Source organism: Rattus norvegicus, chromosome X, assembly GCF_036323735.1.
Source record: "Rattus norvegicus strain BN/NHsdMcwi chromosome X, GRCr8, whole genome shotgun sequence".
Classification (NCBI taxonomy): domain Eukaryota; kingdom Metazoa; phylum Chordata; class Mammalia; order Rodentia; family Muridae; genus Rattus; species Rattus norvegicus.
This window is the reverse complement of record NC_086039.1, coordinates 18,061,424-18,076,938: the sequence shown is the minus strand read 5'-3', so window position 1 is coordinate 18,076,938 and position 15,515 is coordinate 18,061,424. Positions and strand designations below refer to the sequence as shown.

General features: G+C 43.9%; 1 non-coding gene across 1 annotated transcript; it reads right to left on the bottom strand.

The window, feature by feature from the left end:
• Positions 1–14,912: 14,912 nt before the first annotated feature.
• Positions 14,913–15,019, bottom strand: LOC120099552 (U6 spliceosomal RNA). Its single transcript, XR_005498696.1, has one exon. It is a non-coding gene; the product is annotated as a U6 spliceosomal RNA (small nuclear RNA).
• Between the last annotated feature and the right edge of the window lie 496 nt (positions 15,020–15,515).

Genomic DNA, 15,515 nt, shown 5'->3' with positions numbered 1-15,515 from the left:
CTTCACTCCTTCTTTAAATGAGGAAAAAGAATACCCTTGGCTGGGAAGGGAGAGGCAAAGATTAAAACAGAGACTGAAGGAACACCCATTCAGAGCCTGCCCCACATGTGGCCCATACATATACAGCCACCCAATTGGACAAGATGGATGAAGCAAAGAAGTGCAGACCGACAGGAGCCGGATGTAGATCGCTCCTGAGAGACACAGCCAGAATACAGCAAATACAGAGGCGAATGCCAGCAGCAAACCACTGAACTGAGAATAGGTCCCCCGTTGAAGGAATCAGAGAAAGAACTGGAAGAGCTTGAAGGGGCTCGAGACCCCAAAAGTACAACAATGTCAAGCAACCAGAGCTTCCAGGGACTAAGCCACTACCTAAATACTATACATGGACTGACCCTGGACTCTGACCCCATAGGTAGCAATGAATATCCTAGTAAGAGCACCAGTGGAAGGGGAAGCCCTGGGTCCTGCTAAGACTGAACCCCCAGTGAACTAGACTATGGGGGGAGGGCGGCAATGGGGGGAGGGTTGGGAGGGGGACACCCATAAGGAAGGGGAGGGGGGAGGGGGATGTTTGCCCGGAAACCGGGAAAGGGAATAACACTTGAAATGTATATAAGAAATACTCAAGTTAATAAAAAAAAATAATAAAAAAAATCTAAGCCTACATTTACATGTGTAGGATTCTAAGCCCAGCCCCAAGGGTAAGAGTGAATCCCATGTTTTCCAGAAGCCACTGTATGTCCATAGAAAAACAAAAATGTGTTTTCGAAAATTATATGGGGTTGGCAAGACATCTCAGTAGTAAAGTTACTTGGTAACAAATCTAACACTGAGAGTTTGAATCTTGGGAACCACATGATGGAAATAGGGAACTGACTCCTATAAGCTGTACTCTCATCTCCAAAAGTACACACACACACACACACACACACACACACACACACACACACACACTTACATATGTGCTCTGCATGTAGGAGGTTTGTCATTGTTCCCTCATGAGGTCATTTGATAAAAGATTTATCTGTGCTGATTGCAGTGATAAGTCTACAAGTTCATTTAAAGATGTTATTACCTTCTTGTAGTTGCTTGTCAGGCTGAAGACTTCCCTGGCGTGAGACTTTTCATAGATAGAAAATAACATCTTTACATTTGACTGTCAGGAGCTTGCTGCTATCTGAAGCTATGTTAATTGTGCTCCCAGAGTTCTAAGCCTGTCCCTTCAGCTTAGAGAGTTCATTAGGCTGTCTATGAGGTGAAAAAGAGGAGCAGGAAGCCTGTGTGAGTTATTCATTGCCTTATGACTCAATTCTAATCACTTTAGCGGTGTGACTGACAGAGAAATGCTCTCTACTCTGATTGAGGGTATTGATTTCCCAACCCCTTTAGGGGCACACTGGAGAGACACAATCAGAGGCTTTGGTTTTCAAAAAGAAACCTCTTCATCTGCCTTAATCACCTGATCGATAATCAACATCGAGACTGGGGATCTTCAACAAAGCCTCTCTTCCAGTGTCTTTATTTTCTTTCTTGCAATGGATTACAGATCTGCTGAGTCAAGGTGATCTTAACAGATTTGAAAGAGAACAGTAAGCAAAGGCAGGAGCAGCCGGTAAACAGATGTCAGGTCTAGGAGTAAACAAGTGAAGTTACAAGAACAAAGAAATACAACTTTGACTGCTGTCCTCTTCCTCCTCTCCACCCACATCCTTCATGGACCATTGGCTGGCAAACCAAGCCCTGCGTACATGGCTGGATGCTTACACCCAGCAAGTGAACTCTTTCCTCTCACCCAGCCAACCGGAACAAGGAGGGTGGGGGAGGGGGAGATATTCTCACACAATGGGATCGCTCATGAGAGTCACATTTATAGCGGAAGCTAGTGGCAAAGTTAAGTCGTGTCACTGCAGCTGAGAGCAGGAGTATGATGTAGACTACTCTGATTGACTGAAATTTGAGTGTTTCTGGGAAAAAAAAACCAACCAAAAAAAAAAATAAAAGTTGTTTCCACATGTATAACTATATCCTCACAAAATAAAATACTTCTGCTAAGTGGACACATGGCTCACTGTTTGTCAGTAAGTTATGCAGAATGGCCTTGAACTCACTCTGCGACTCATGAAGGCCCTCACTTGGAACCCCTCTCCCTGTCTCCAAAGTTACCAGGACTGTAAGCCAGTTTGTGTGCGTTCTTCTTAGCATAGTAAGATATTTAACTTGGATCACGAAGTATTTCAACAAATTCTAAAACCAAAGCTCTGAAACTGAATGCACACCTGGCTCCGTGTGTGTGTGTGTGTGTGTGTGTGTGTGCAGATATTCAACACATTTGTACATTTGTTTTCTGAGCAACTCCCTTGCAGCTACACTCCAAATCCATGGCTGTTGAATTCATGTGAATCATTTAAATTAGATCTGAACACCAATCTTTTAAAAGTACAAAGAAAATCATAGGTTGTCACAATTGGCACTGTGCATGCCTCCTTTCTAAAGGTGCTTCACAATCATGTCAAATTCTATGACTTTGAAAAGCTTCTGACCATTCACTGTTGCGTTGCACTCTCTCAACAGAGCCTTCCTTCTTGCTGGCCCCTGAGCTTGCTTTTCCCCTCATGTCTCATAGTAGAAAAGGAAAAAAAAAATGCTGCTTTTGTCTTGTACCTCACAAAGGCCCAGAGAACATTTTTACCAAATGAAAACATTCAGTAATAAAAATAATTTACTGAAATAGTGAGTTAATCGATAGGCCCATGCATTGTTTTCATTCTTTTTATTGACAACATCGTCCAAGTCCTTCCTCCTCTAAGTGAATTAGGAGGTGGACACAGATTTCCTTACTCTGCTTCAGTCTTCAAACATCCCCCACAACGGCAAAATCCAGAACTACAATAGGAAAGGAAATCACAGAAAAACTTTCCAAGGGATTTTTTACTTTTGGCCTATTTGAAACTTTAATTCATTTTTTCCCACTCTTGACAAAATAGTATCAACTTCTGATCTGGGTGGGTATTTACTCCCAAAATATTCAAAATCCTCTCCTCTTTTCTTCTCTCTTCCTACCCCTACTCCATCTCCACCTCTTGTGTGTGACTGTGAAGGGTTAAAATTTCTAAAAGTTAGTCATGAACAAAGTCCAGACATGCCTGAGAGAATTTGAGATAGGGCTCACTGGCCCGACTATCAACTCCCAAGGACACTGGACATCTGGAGCCACCCCCTCCCCTTCCTTCACTCCCTGAGGATGGGTCATCCCCCTGCTGCAGTGAGATGAGTTGCCCTGCCCACATTGCTGAGATGCTAGATTACACGTGTGCTTTGTTGATGTAACTCCGTGCCAAAAGTAACTGTGCACCCTTTGTATTAGCCAATTATGTGTATTCACACGAAACCCCTGGTTTTCCCTATATAAGCTCCTGCCTAGAGAGGCTCGGGGCTTGACTCAATCTCCTGTGTGAGATACGTGTCAGCCCGAGATCTCGTAAATAAAACTGCCTCTTGTTGATTACATCAAGACCGGCTTCTCGTGTTTCCTGGGGGTACTTCAACCCGTGACTGGAGCGAGAGTCTCCCCAAAATCTGGGGGTCTTTCATTGGGGGCTCGTCCGGGATCGGAGCGTAACCCCCGGAGATCCGAATGCCTCTTGGAGGTACGTTAGTGTGAGTGCTGGAAAGCGGCCGCTGTGTGAGTGTGAGAGTAGTGTGTGTGTGAATTAAGTCCTGTAGTCTGTGTTTTTCAGTACCGGTTTAAGGTCTTGGTGCACTGTCTGGGCAGAAGAAGATTCCCCACTCCGTTGTTTTTGAGTGCACTCGAGTGGATGGGCTTCCCACTCTGTTGTTTTTGAGTGTACTCGGGTGGATGGGCTTCCCACCCCGTTGTTTTTGAGTGCACTCGAGTGGATGGGCTTCCCACTCTGTGTTGTTTTTGAGTGCACTCGAGTGGATGGGCTTCCCACTCTGTGTTGTTTTTGAGCGCACTCGGGTGGATGGGCTTCCCACCCCGTTGTTTTTGAGTGCACTCGAGTGGATGGGCTTCCCACTCTGTGTTGTTTTTGAGCGCAGTCGGGTGGATGGGCTTCCCACCCCGTTGTTTTTGAGTACACTCGGGTGGATGGGCTTCCCACCCCGTCGTTTTTAAGTACACTTGGGTAGATGGGCTTCCTACCCCGTATTTAAGTGTGCTTGGATGGAAGGGCTTCCCACCCCGGACAGACGCCTGTGAGTAGGTACTGGGTTTCTACTTCGAATAGCTGTTTTCTTTTTGTTCTTTTTTTAGATAGTGGAAGTGAGGACGCCCCAGCTCTGGGAGACGTCCCACGAGCCGACTTTTGTCGGGAGGACCCGGCAGGTGACAGTCAAAGAGATCTGACTGTGACTTGACTTTGGAGGTCGTGTTCGGCTGCCTATTTAAGTATAGGCATGGACAAGTGTGCTTAGATGTGTTAGTGTCTGTTGTCTGTATTCTGTTTCTGTGTTTGGTATCCCAGAAGCAGCTAAGGTTAAGCTGCAGTTTGGGCCAGGTACTGAAGGTACCAGGCATCTGTGGAAATTGGTTATAGGATGCTTTGTCTTGGTCTTGTTTGTCTGGTTTGTTTTCTGTGGTATTGTCGAGTGTCTTTTTGGCTTTTGTTTCGTTTTTGAATTTGGACTGACGACTGTGTTTGAAATCTTGGACTGACGACTGTGTTTGAAATCTTGGACTGACTGTGTTTGAAATCATGAAACTGTTTGCTTTGTTCGTCATAGAGTTTTACTTGGTCCTCCTGGTGCTTAACTTAAAAGTTAAAAATAATTTGCTTGAGAGAAATTGTTTTCTGCCGGGGAGTTTTATCTTTCTCTCTTGAGCCTCCTCCCCAAGGAGAGCTGCCCCTCTCTTTACTCCCATTGTCCAGCCCAGCTGCTGTTAACCGTTGTGTATGAAGGACTCCAGGTTAGCGAGTGATCCGTCTGAAGCAGGCATTAACAAGAACCTGAAAGCTTTACCTTAGATCCTGAAGAAAAATTCTCCCTGTTGCTTAAACATTCACAGCTTCTAAGGAAGGGACAACACAGAGTGGGAAAATGTAGGGGCTGAGGGTGGTGAGCATACAGGCCTGCTAGCAAGCTACAGGCTGCGCGTGGGCAGCAGCGCAGCTCTGGCCAAGCCAGTGTAAGAGGAGTTTCAAGGTAAGGAGGCTGGCTGGGGTTGGCGCTTTGACAACAAAGATAGCGTAGAGTTAGTGGTTGTATTATGAGACTTTAGGCCCTGAAAAAAAAAATTCCAGTTGCTGCCTTCAGTGGCCAGACCTTCAACACTTGCTCACAAAAGGAGAGTGTTCATTAAGAGAAGTTCTTTAAGGGAGCCTGCCTTATCTGCTGGCCCTATTCCAAGAGAGGAGTTGATCTCCAACACTAAGTAACCTTCCCTGTTAGTCATCATTGACATGGAGAGTGCCTTTGATCCTATCCCCACAGCAGCCAGTTCCTGCCCCTGTGGTCAAAATGCCCCAGGTTGGGGGGCAGAGAAGCCCCTAAAATAGTTTTAAAGAATCTGCAACAAACTGTGAAGAACTTTGTTTTGCCAGTCAAAATTTAGAATTCAGTCTTTGGCTGTGGCCAAGGTCAGGATTAATGTTTTCTTTTCCATGGGCCTTTAGCCCACTGAGAAAGTTTGGTAAAGGGCTGCTACTGAGGTCCTGAAAGCCCCAGGTGAACTGGTTACAATTCTTTTGTCAGCTGCTTAGTATCTAACACCCAGGTTCTAACTGTCTTTCTATCGTTTTGTTATTAGTTCTTACTGGAAGCCTAGTGCCATTTAGAGGATGGGTCTCTTGAGCGATAAAGCCACTGAGCTGACACTAAAGGAAGGTACTCCTTAAGGGAAAATCTAAGTCCAGAGAGATAGTCGATAACAGATCAGCTGCCTCTCTGCTTGCCTTTCTGTTTCACAGGAACAAAGCTTGTGCTTATTTCTACAACGGCCTTTTTGTCCCAAGAAGGCCTCCTGGTTTAGCTGTGTGACTAAATGCTATTTGTCCTCTTCAGTGGACCTCTATTCTCAAGATTCCCTTGTTTTCTCACCATCCCATTTGAGATGCTTGTTAGTAACTGTTACAGGTCTTCTTTATCACCGAGGAAAGACAGAATCCTACTAGAGGCCAGACACGGATGGATGGAAGGCCCTCACTTCTGCCTGTTGACTTCAAAACGCCTAAAGGTAGGGAGTGCCAGGTCTGCCGCCAGGCTCCAAGGGTGGGTCTCAGAGGGGCTAGAAAATGCCCCACCAATTTGGCTAAAGTAAGAAAAAAAATATAAAGAAAAAGTTACAGAAACTTGAAGGGTTAAGCTAAGTCACTGAGAGAGTTGTTGTAAGTTGCAGAGAAAATAAGGTTGATATATGGTTCAGGGTCGGTGCACAAAAGTAGACAGCAACTAATAGCTGTAAAAGAAGATACAGACAGAGAGACTGAGGAAGAGAAAGAGACAAGAGAGGAACATATACTGGCCACAGTAGTTAGGGAACCTAGGAAGATAGTACCTGGCAACAGAAGAGAATTCCTGGCTAAAGATCGGTGTGCCTAATACGAAGAAAAAGGACACTGGGTCAGGGACTGCCCAAGAAAGAACAAGAGGGGCCACTGGAGAGCTTCTTGGTCCTAGTGTGCTGGCTATGTACAGAGATAGAAGGGAAGTGTGGATACAGGGACCCAATGCTCTGTGCTCCTATGCCCCCCCCCGCAGTGGGTCAATATCCAAAGACCTTGAGTGCAAGGGGCTACTGGCAACGAACAATACTTATGGACTGCCCGAAGAACAGTGGACCTTGGCGTGGGCCGGGTAACCCACCCACTAGTTCATGGTCATCCCTGACTGCCCCTATCCCTTGCTCATGAGAAAATTACTCTCCAAAATGGCTTGTGTGGGCTAAAATGGCTGGGTGAGGCCATGTGTATGCATATCTACAGACTGTGTATGTGGAGCTTAAGACCTGTCTCAGTGCACCAGTACCTGATGCTGGGAGATGTGTGTGTGTGGCTTAGTGCCGTTCTGCCTGGAACACATCATTCCTGCTAGCCGGGCTCTGACAATTATCACCTAATCCAGGACTTAAACTTCGGTAGAGTGGCTGATGTTTTGCCTTTAAATGAAATGTCCCAGAGGATGGGATCACTGATCAGCTGACATGGACTAGATTCTCTACCTGTTGGGGGCAATCTGGTCACCTTGCTGCCCAATCCTGACCTGGAGCCACCACAGCACAAGTGTCAAGCACTGGCAGAAGCCCATGGGTGGAGGAAAGACCTCTGCGACTGGCTGATTGACCCCTGCTGAAAGCCGAAGACCTTGTCCACAGACGGAAACAGTTCTCTTCATGAAGGTCAGAGATAAGTGGGTGCTGCCGTGGTGGACAACACAATGTCATCTGGGATGGCTGAACTTCTACCCCCCAGCACATCAGCACTGCAGATGCCTTTACCATCTCTTGGATGCCCTGGTGAAGCCAACAACTGTGAGTACTATTCGTTGCTCAGGATATCAGAAAGAAGAGATTCAGTGGCATAGGACAGTAACAAAGCAGATAAAGTGGCTCAGAAAATGGCTATGCAGGAGCCTATCCTGGTTACAGGCCTACAAGAGACAGCCACTGGGAACTGGGATTGGACTAAGAGACGGCCTCTACAATCATCAAGAAGATACTGGAAGAAATCTTCCCCAGGTCTGGAATGCCCAAGGTAATCTGGTCAGACAACGGCCCTACTTTCGTTGCCAAGGTAAGCCAGGGTGTGGCCAAGTATTTAGAGGTCGATTGGAAATTACATTGTATTTACAGACCTCAAAGTTCAGGACAGGTAGAGTAAATAAATAGAACTCTAAAAGAGACCCTAAACAAATTGACCATGGAGACTGGCACAGACTGGGTGACACTCCTTCCCTCTCGCTCTCTTCAGAGCAAGAAATATCCCTTCCAGATTCAGCTTTACCCCCTTTGAGATCTTATATGGGGCCTCAGATCCTCTGACTGTATTAGATGATGTTACTGAACCAACATGTCATAGTAATAATGATTTATGTGTCAGGCTAAAAGACCTACAGGTGACACAGAAAGAAATCTGCTCACAGCTGGCAGCAGCCTATGCCCCAGGGACCTCCGAGACATCTCATCCGTTCCAGGTCAGAGACTGTAGGTACATACAATGACACGGAGCCCAGGACCGTACCTGATGCTGCTGACCACCCTGACAGCCGTCAATTCTCAGCCCTCACCAGCCGCATACTAGCCGTTGGGGCTGAGAGCTGGGACCTAGAGGGACACTCATATCTTCAAAAAGCTCCCTAGACTTGCACATCAGATAAGTGGATACATCAGAGACGTGACTGGGATGTTGCTATAATGCTCACTTGAGGAGTGTGCTTTAGAAACAAGAATTTCATGTTTGCCCTGGTTCCATCGAGAAAAATATAGAGATAGGCTTGATTTCTATTACAAATGATGTAACATTACATATGTTAATACTCCTAACACTTCTTGGGACTGTGCCTCAGGGACCATAAGTTTAAAAGTTCTAAGATAGTCATGACCTTGGTGTATAGGTTTAGATAGTGTTCAGACTGGAATCCTAAAGACTTTTTAGCTGACCTCCAAGAATACCTAACCTTCCTCTCAGAGGTAGTCCTTCAAAATAGGAGAAGATTAGACCTGATATTCCTTAAAGAAAGAGGGCTATGTGCTGCTTTGAGAAAAGAATGTTGTTTTTACCTCGATCACTCCGGGACCATTAAAGATTCTATGGCTAAACTTAGGGAGAGGTTGGACAAGAGACGACGAGAACGAGAAACCACTAATAACTGTTTTCAAAGCTGGTTCGATAGGTCCCCATGGCTTACCACCCTGCTGTCAGCTTTAGCTGGTCCCTTGATTATCCTCCTCCTTTTGCTCACTGTTGGGCCCTACATCATTAACCGCCTTTTTGCTTTTATTAGGGAACGGATTAGTGCTATACAAGTCCTTATGTTGAGACAACAGTATCGGGCTGTACGGAGTGAAGAGCCACTAGACGCTAGATTCATCATGGAGTCCTAAGATTAGGACTATTCACAAGGAGTACAGGGGAATGAAGGGTTAAAATTTCTAAAAGTTAGTCATGAACAAAGTCCAGACATGCCTGAGAGAATTTGAGATAGGGCTCACTGGCCCGACTATCAACTCCCAAGGACACTGGACATCTGGAGCCACCCCCTCCCCTTCCTTCACTCCCTGAGGATGGGTCATCCCCCTGCTGCAGTGAGATGAGTTGCCCTGCCCACATTGCTGAGATGCTAGATTACACGTATGCTTTGTTGATGTAACTCCGTGCCAAAAGTAACTGTGCACCCTTTGTATTAGCCAATTATGTGTATTCACACGAAACCCCTGGTTTTCCCTATATAAGCTCCTGCCTAGAGAGGCTCGGGGCTTGACTCAATCTCCTGTGTGAGATACGTGTCAGCCCGAGATCTCGTAAATAAAACTGCCTCTTGTTGATTACATCAAGACCGGCTTCTCGTGTTTCCTGGGGGTACTTCAACCCGTGACTGGAGCGAGAGTCTCCCCAAAATCTGGGGGTCTTTCAACTGTTTTGTTTGAAGTTGGCTTCTCTGCAAGAACAGCAAGTGCTCTTAACCACTGAGCTGGTTCTCCACCTTCACCCCCACAGGTGTGTTGAAGATACCTGTGCAGGTCCTATGACATCAAAAGTCTGCATCTGATCCTTGTACTCTTCAAGAGTTCCTAGCGGGAATATTCTTATGGGCTTTATAAGTTATCCACTAATAAAATATTCTCAAATATGCACGTACTTCTGGGGACAACACAAGGCATTTCAGGAGGCTTCCTGACACGATTGTTTTTCTTGTTTGTTTGTTTTTGGTGTGGGCATATGAGTGTAACAGAGATCAAGCTTCAGTGACATTTCTTAGAAGCCACCACCTTGGTTTTATAGCCCAGGCCTTCCATTGGCCTAGGCCTCACTGAATAGGCTAGTGTGGCTGCCCAGAGAGTGCTAGGAATCTGTCTTGTTTCTGACCCTCCAGTGCCGTGATTACAAGTGCATACTGCTACACCCTGGTTTTTATATGGGTACTGGGGATCTACCAGAGATCATCTTGCTTGCAAGGCAAACATTGTACTGAGCTGTCTCTCTAGAACCCACAATGCTATATTGAGCCAAAAAGTTTTTTTAATGACTTAGCAAAATGAAGCACTCTGAAATCCTAGTATCAGCTACAAGACTGGCCCAAGTAGTCAATGTTTTTTATGTAAATTGATCTGTTTGTATGACACAAGTTCCTTTACCTAACTTTGCTATCATAAAACTCATTTTCTACAAAAGTACAAGCCCCGCACCTCCAAACCTGGCTCAGAATTGGTCCCATGGTAAAATCCACACTCTTTTTTTTTTTATTATTAACTTGAGTATTTCTTATATACATTTCGAGTGTTATTCCCTTTCCCGGTATCCGGGCAAACATCCCCCTCCCCCCTCCCCTTCCTTATGGGTGTTCCCCTCCCAACCCTCCCCCCATTGCCGCCCTCCCCCCACCAGTCTAGTTCACTGGGGGTTCAGTCTTAGCAGGACCCAGGGCTTCCCCTTCCACTGGTGCTCTTACTAGGATATTCATTGCTACCTATGAGGTCAGAGTCCAGGGTCAGTCCATGTATAGTCTTTAGTTAGTGGCTTAGTCCCTGGAAGCTCTGGTTGCTTGGCATTGTTGTACTTTTGGGGTCTCGAGCCCCTTCAAGCTCTTCCAGTTCTTTCTCTGATTCCTTCAACGGGGGTTCTATTCTCAGTTCAGTGGTATGCTGCTGGTATTCGCCTCTGTATTTGCTGTATTCTGGCTGTGTCTCTCAGGAGCAATCTACATCCGGCTCCTGTCGGTCTGCACTTCTTTGCTTCATCCATCTTGTCTATTGGGTGGCTGTATATGTATGGGCCACATGTGGGGCAGGCTCTGAATGGGTGTTCCTTCAGTCTCTGTTTTAATCTTTGCCTCTCTCTTCCCTGCCAAGGGTATTCTTGTTCCCCTTTTAAAGAAGGAGTGAAGCATTCACGTTTTGATCATCCGTCTTGAGTTTCATTTGTTCTAGGCATCTAGGGTAATTCAAGCATTTGGGCTAATAGCCACTTATCAATGAGTGCATACCATGTATGTCTTTCTGTGATTGGGTTAGCTCACTCAGGATGATGTTTTCCAGTTCCAACCATTTGCCTACGAATTTCATAAAGCCGTTGTTTTTGAGAGCTGAGTAATATTCCATTGTGTAGATGTACCACATTTTCTGTATCCATTCCTCTGTTGAAGGGCATCTGGGTTCTTTCCAGCTTCTGGCTATTATAAATAAGGCTGCAATGAACATAGTGGAGCATGTGTCTTTTTTATATGTTGGGGCATCTTTTCGGTATATGCCCAAGAGAGGTATAGCTGGATCCTCAGGCAGTTCAATGTCCAATTTTCTGAGGATCCTCCAGACTGATTTCCAGAATGGTTGTACCAGTTTGCAGCCCCACCAACAATGGAGGAGTGTTCCTCTTTCTCCGCATCCTCGCCAGCATCTGCTGTCACCTGAGTTTTTGATCTTAGCCATTCTCACTGGTGTGAGGTGAAATCTCAGGGTTGTTTTGATTTGCATTTCCCTTATGACTAAACATGTTGAACATTTCTTTAGGTGTTTCTCAGCCATTCGGCATTCCTCAGCTGTGAATTCTTTGTTTAGCTCTGAGCCCCATTTTTTAATAGGGTTATTTGTTTCCCTGCGGTCTAACTTCTTGAGTTCTTTGTATATTTTGGATATAAGGCCTCTATCTGTTGTAGGATTGGTAAAGATCTTTTCCCAATCTGTTGGTTGCCGTTTTGTCCTAACCACAGTGTCCTTTGCCTTACAGAAGCTTTGCAGTTTTATGAGATCCTATTTGTCGATTCTTGATCTTAGAGCGTAAGCCATTGGTGTTTTGTTCAGGAAATTTTTTCCAGTGCCCATGTGTTCCAGATGCTTCCCTAGTTTTTCTTCTATTAGTTTGAGTGTGTCTGCTTTGATGTGGAGGTCCTTGATCCACTTGGACTTAAGCTTTGTACAGGGTGATAAGAATGGATCGATCTGCATTCTTCTGCATGTTGACCTCCAGTTGAACCAGCACCATTTGCTGAAAATGCTATCTTTGTTCCATTGGATGGTTTTGGCTCCTTTGTCAAAAATCAAGTGACCATAGGTATGTGGGTTCATTTCTGGGTCTTCAATTCTATTCCATTGGTCTATCTGTCTGTCTCTGTACCAATACCATGCAGTTTTTATCACTATTGCTCTGTAATACTGCTTGAGTTCAGGGATAGTGATTCCCCCTGAAGTCCTTTTATTGTTGAGGATAGCTTTAGCTATCCTGGGTTTTTTGTTATTCCAGATGAATTTGCAAATTGTTCTGTCTAACTCTTTGAAGAATTGGATTGGTATTTTGACGGGGATTGCATTGAATCTGTAGATCGCTTTTGGTAAAATGGCCATTTTTACTATATTAATCCTGCCAATCCATGAGCATGGGAGATCCTTCCATCTTCTGAGGTCTTCTTCAATTTCCTTCTTCAGTGTCTTGAAGTTCTTATTGTACAGATCTTTTACTTGCTTGGTTAAAGTCACACCGAGGTACTTTATATTATTTGGGTCTATTATGAAGGGTGTCGTTTCCCTAATTTCTTTCTCGGCTTGTTTCTCTTTTGTATAGAGGAAGGCAACTGATTTATTTGAGTTAATTTTATACCCAGCCACTTTGCTGAAGTTGTTTATCAGCTTTAGTAGTTCTCTGGTGGAACTTTTGGGATCACTTAAATATACTATCATATCATCTGCAAATTGTGATATTTTGACTTCTTCTTTTCCAATCTGTATCCCCTTGACCTCCTTTTGTTGTCTGATTGCTCTGGCTAGAACTTCAAGAACTATATTGAATAAGTAGGGAGAGAGTGGGCAGCCTTGTCTAGTCCCTGATTTTAGTGGGATTGCTTCAAGTTTCTCTCCATTTAGTTTAATGTTAGCAACTGGTTTGCTGTATATGGCTTTTACTATGTTCAGGTATGGGCCTTGAATTCCTATTCTTTCCAGGACTTTTATCATGAAGGGGTGTTGAATTTTGTCAAATGCTTTCTCAGCGTCTAATGAAATGATCATGTGGTTTTGTTCTTTCAGTTTGTTTATATAATGGATCACGTTGATGGTTTTCCGTATATTAAACCATCCCTGCATGCCTGGGATGAAGCCTACCTGGTCATGGTGGATGATTGTTTTGATGTGCTCTTGGATTCGGTTTGCCAGAATTTTGTTGAGTATTTTTGCGTCGATATTCATAAGGGAAATTGGTCTGAAGTTCTCTTTCTTTGTTGTGTCTTTGTGTGGTTTAGGTATAAGAGTAATTGTGGCTTTGTAGAAGGTATTCGGTAGTGATCCATCTGTTTCAATTTTGTGGAATAGTTTGGATAATGTTGGTATGAGGTCTTCTATGAAGGTTTGATAGAATTCTGCACTAAACCCGTCTGGACCTGGGCTCTTTTTGGTTGGGAGACCTTTAATGACTGCTTCTATTTCCTTAGGAGTTATGGGGTTGTTTAACTGGTTTACCTGTTCCTGATTTAACTTCGGTACCTGGTATCTGTCTAGGAAATTGTCCATTTCCTGAAGATTTTCAAGTTTTGTTGAATATAGGTTTTTATAGTAAGATCTGATGATTTTTTGAATTTCCTCTGAATCTGTTGTTATGTCTCCCTTTTCATTTCTGATTTTGTTAATTTGGATGCACTCTCTGTGTCCTCTCGTTAGTCTGGCTAAGGGTTTATCTATCTTGTTGATTTTCTCAAAGAACCAACTTTTGGTTCTGTTCATTCTTTCTATGGTCCTTTTTGTTTCTACTTGGTTGATTTCAGCTCTGAGTTTGATTATTTCCTGCCTTCTACTCCTCCTGGGTGTATTTGCTTCTTTTTGTTCTAGAGCTTTTAGGTGTGCTGTCAAGCTGCTGACATATGCTCTTTCCTGTTTCTTTCTGCAGGCACTCAGCGCTATGAGTTTTCCTCTTAGCACAGCTTTCATTGTGTCACATAAGTTTGGGTATGTTGTACCTTCATTTTCATTAAATTCTAAAAAGTTTTAAATTTCTTTATTTCTTCCTTGACCAGGTTATCATTGAGTAGAGCATTGTTCAATTTCCACGTATATATGGGCATTCTTCCTTGATTGTTATTGAAGACCAGTTTTAGGCCGTGGTGGTCTGATAGCACGCATGGGATTATTTCTATCTTTCTGTACCTGTTGAGGCCCGTTTTTTGACCAATTATATGGTCAATTTTGGAGAAAGTACCATGAGGAGCTGAGAAGAAGGTATATCCTTTTGCTTTAGGATAGAATGTTCTATAAATATCCGTTAAGTCCATTTGGCTCATGACTTCTCTTAGTCTGTCTACATCTCTGTTTAATTTCTGTTTCCCTGAAATGTCCATTGATGAGAGTGGGGTGTTGAAATCTCCCACTATTATTGTGTGAGGTGCAATGTGTGTTTTGAGCTTTAGTAAGGTTTCTTTTACATATGTAGGTGCCCTTGTATTTGGGGCATAGATATTTAGGATTGAGAGTTCATCTTGGTGGATTTTTCCTTTGATGAATATGAAGTGTCCTTCCTTATCTTTTTTGATGACTTTTAGTTGAAAATTGATTTTATTCGATATTAGAATGGCTACTCCAGCTTGCTTCTTCTGACCATTTGCTTGGAAAATTGTTTTCCAGCCTTTCACTCTGAGGTAATGTCTGTCTTTGTCTCTGAGGTGTGTTTCCTGTAGGCAGCAGAATGCAGGGTCCTCGTTGCGTATCCAGTTTGTTAATCTATGTCTTTTTATTGGGGAGTTGAGGCCATTGATGTAAAAATATGGAACGCTTCACGAATTTGCGTGTCATCCTTGCGCAGGGGCCATGCTAATCTTCTCTGTATCGTTCCAATTTTAGTATATGTGCTGCCGAAGCGAGCACTAAAATCCACACTCTTAAAAGAACTTTTTTTCCAGACACTGGATCACGCTGGACACAAAATTGAGACAATCTGTGATAAACTTAGAAGTTGCATTCATTCAAATGCTTCACTGCAGCCATTTGAGAAAACTACATTGTGTAGAACTGACCCAGGCCAAATGACAAAGCTCTTTACCTCCAGCTATCCAGTGGTCTCTTCCTCCAGTCAGTTCTCACAACATAACCAAGGCTGCATGCAAATCCTACTCTCTTGGTTTAGCTTTCCAGGCACTGTGGCTTATGAAGGTTAAGAACCCCACTGCCCAGCTTTTTTTTTTTTTTACCATTTTCTACATTAAAATTTTATTTGTGTAATAAAATATGCACTTAGACTTTTTGCTACATTGCTCTATATATTTTTTCTTTTTTTTAATCTTTATTAACTTGAGTGTTTCTTATTTATTTCTATTGTTATTCCCTTACCCGGTTGCCAGGCCAACATCCCCCTAAGCCCTCC